Raw genomic sequence first — 2,998 nt, 5'->3', positions numbered from 1 at the left:
CAACAAGGTTTCCGGAAATATGGGGAAAGCTAACTCAACCGCACGGCTGAAGCCACGAGTCGCTCAGCCGTCAAAACGACTAAGGACAAAACGACTCGTGGCTAAGCTCTCTCTTCGCACGTCCCCTTTCATGCGCGCACCCTCAACAACAAAGGGGAAAATAAAATCATTCCCAAGTCCGCGCTCCACTTGGGTGGTTGCGAGTTGTGAAAGCCGGTTTGGTGAAAAAATCATGAAACATAAAATCTTAAGTTTGGGCCTGGGTGCAAGGATGCATTCACAATTTGGGACGGGACTAGGTGGGAAATGGGAAGAAAGCTGAGACCCCCAAGTTCATATAAGCAGGGCGCCCACTCTTCGGCATTTGAGTTTTGGGATTGAAAATGGGGACGCTATGGTAATGCCATCGTAGTAGCTCAGCAAATGAGTGAATGGCAGGAAAGGAGAATTTCAGAGACAATAAACTATGGGGCGACGATAACAGGCATCTGGCAAGGAAACTTGGTTAGGTCGATTGAAAACCAGGGCAAAGGTCCAGGGTATTGTTGATCTTCATAAGTTCATAGAACTACTCGGCGTTGGCGTTGGCGTTGATATGTACAGTGAACATGGGGCAGGCACAAGAAGGAAATTGTGGTGATGGCTCATGGGATTTCCGAGATAAACGTGTCGCTGTAATGATTACCACCAGGATAACGCAAATCCTTTAGAGTGACAATTGCACGATGGTGCAGGCAAAATGTATGTGATGTGTGGATGCATGATCTAGTGATCCTCAGCATGCGCTCTCCAAAGAGATTAAGATACTAGCTTTGGGAAGTTGTTCCATGATGGCGCTGCCTCATGCATGATATCGAAATATCCTGGGAGAAGAGGTTGGGTGAACTTGGGTGAGATAGTTAGTACAGTACCTATCATCTTGAATCAGAAAACCAATGTACGATATCGACTCAACTACCGTGCCGTGCCGTGTATAGATAGATAGAACTCTCGATCAAATCTGCACTGCAATCGTATCTGGATTCTGCAGAAACTAGGTAGGTCACCAGGAGAAACATCCCCGGTATATCAGCCAAGACTCATTTGAACGCGGCGTAATTTGCGTATTACTCAATTGGGATTGAGACGCCTGTCTTATTTCGAGTTGTTATCGGAATCGAGAGAGCATTTGATATCTATCACAGATTGGGAAATTGGCAGGACGTGAGTATGCTAGCTAACTTCCACGAGGTTTGATTAATCGATCCAGAGTAATGGTTCGGCCTTGATTTATGTACGGTATGTCGACGATTTGATTGTACCATCCACCCCACTCCCATTAGATTACCAGTATTGAATAAGCCACACCTATAATTCTTTATCATTATACCCAATTATCAATAATGCTTATCCAACACCAACACCAACCCATCTCCCCCTCCCCTCCCCTCCCCGTTCTCAATGTAACCCCCATCAACTTCGCCATCGTGACTCGCCCGCCTCCATTCATCTTGTCCGCCAACTTCCCGCCCTGCAACCGCCTCATTTTCGGCTTCCACATATCTGTCCCCGGAATCATTCCTGCATGGGTCAGGGCTCTTTCCATGCTGGTAGTGGCCGTTTCTAATCAACAACAAAGATTACAGTCATTGCGGCTAATTCAACAACCGCTAGTAGTATTAATGAAAGAGCGAGTCATGGGCTCGAGGTGGAGGAAACTAGTGAGAAGAAAAAACTCTGGCTTGTCACGCTTGTGATATTGGCATCCATCCCCGCATACCCATTGCACACACAACGATTCCAGCATCACTCAACAATCTCGCGAGTCGAGAAGTCCAAAGATTAATGAATCTGAAGCTCGACTAGACTCTCACAGTGAAACATTCAACATTCTGGAATTGCAAAACTGTACTATCTAAAGATCCAAAACTAAATCGTGTTCGAATTATCTACGTGGTGCTGTCTTGAATTCGTGGTATGAAGTAGTCTATATTCAATTCACCGCACCCCAATTCCGCTTCCCGAACAATCTAGCGCTTCATTAGTCTTCCACGCTACAAGCCCGAGGCCATACCCCCCAAAACTTCACCACTGACCAGCAGACGGAATATTTAGGGTTTCTGCACATACATTTCATAGCGAACACCTACGTCTGCAAGCGTGCAGCGTACCCAGCAAGGAGATTCCTCTCCCTCTGCATCTAATTGGCTGCGTGAATAGCACGAGGTTTGCGGAGAAAAAGCGGTCAAGTTAAACTTTCTCTCCACTCAGGTCCTGCCCTTCCTAGTGGATGCATGGTGCTCTCGATGATAGTGAAGGAATGCATGCATTGCGTATACAGATGTAGAATGACTGTATCGGTAGAAACAGATCACATCACATCACATCACATCACATTCTACATACCCAGCGACATGAATAATGAATAAGAAGCACAGTCACACGATAAGAATTTCATCTCATATCCACGTCGTCTTGGGTCCCCTCCCCCCCTCGAACCCCCAATATCTCGAAGTGCAAATAAAGTAGCATTTGAGGCTTACCCTCTGTAGATTGTGGCGTGCTGACTTACTGCGTATTCAATGCGCTAAAACCGGGATTGTTGTCGATCCGGGCGGCAGTCCAGTAGCAGAATCTCTAATACGGTACGCACATACCGTTTGAATCTCGTGAAAGAGGAGAAATTGGGAAAAAGGTGATGAGAAAAGAAATGGCAGAAGAGCAAATCGGAATCGAACGACCAACACGATTGAACACAATAGCGTCGAGTAATTGATTAGTTGCGTCGAGCGAGTGGAATCGCTCCCCTACAAATGTATACGTGTGAATTTGCGCACGGCAGATGGGATACCGATCCATCACAATTATTTTTATCAAGGAAGGAGAAAGGAGAAAGTAGAATAGAGAATAGAGAATATTGATTGATTGATTGATTCTTGATATCATCATGTCTGTCCCGACTCGTGATCAAGAATATGGAAAATCCACACTCTGCGAGGAGAAAGAGAAACTCGACGCC

Source organism: Botrytis porri, assembly GCF_014898465.1.
Source record: "Botrytis porri strain MUCL 3234 chromosome Unknown BPOR_014, whole genome shotgun sequence".
Classification (NCBI taxonomy): Eukaryota; Fungi; Ascomycota; class Leotiomycetes; order Helotiales; family Sclerotiniaceae; genus Botrytis; species Botrytis porri.
The sequence above is the reverse complement of the archived record's forward strand: the minus strand, read 5'-3'. Positions refer to the sequence as shown.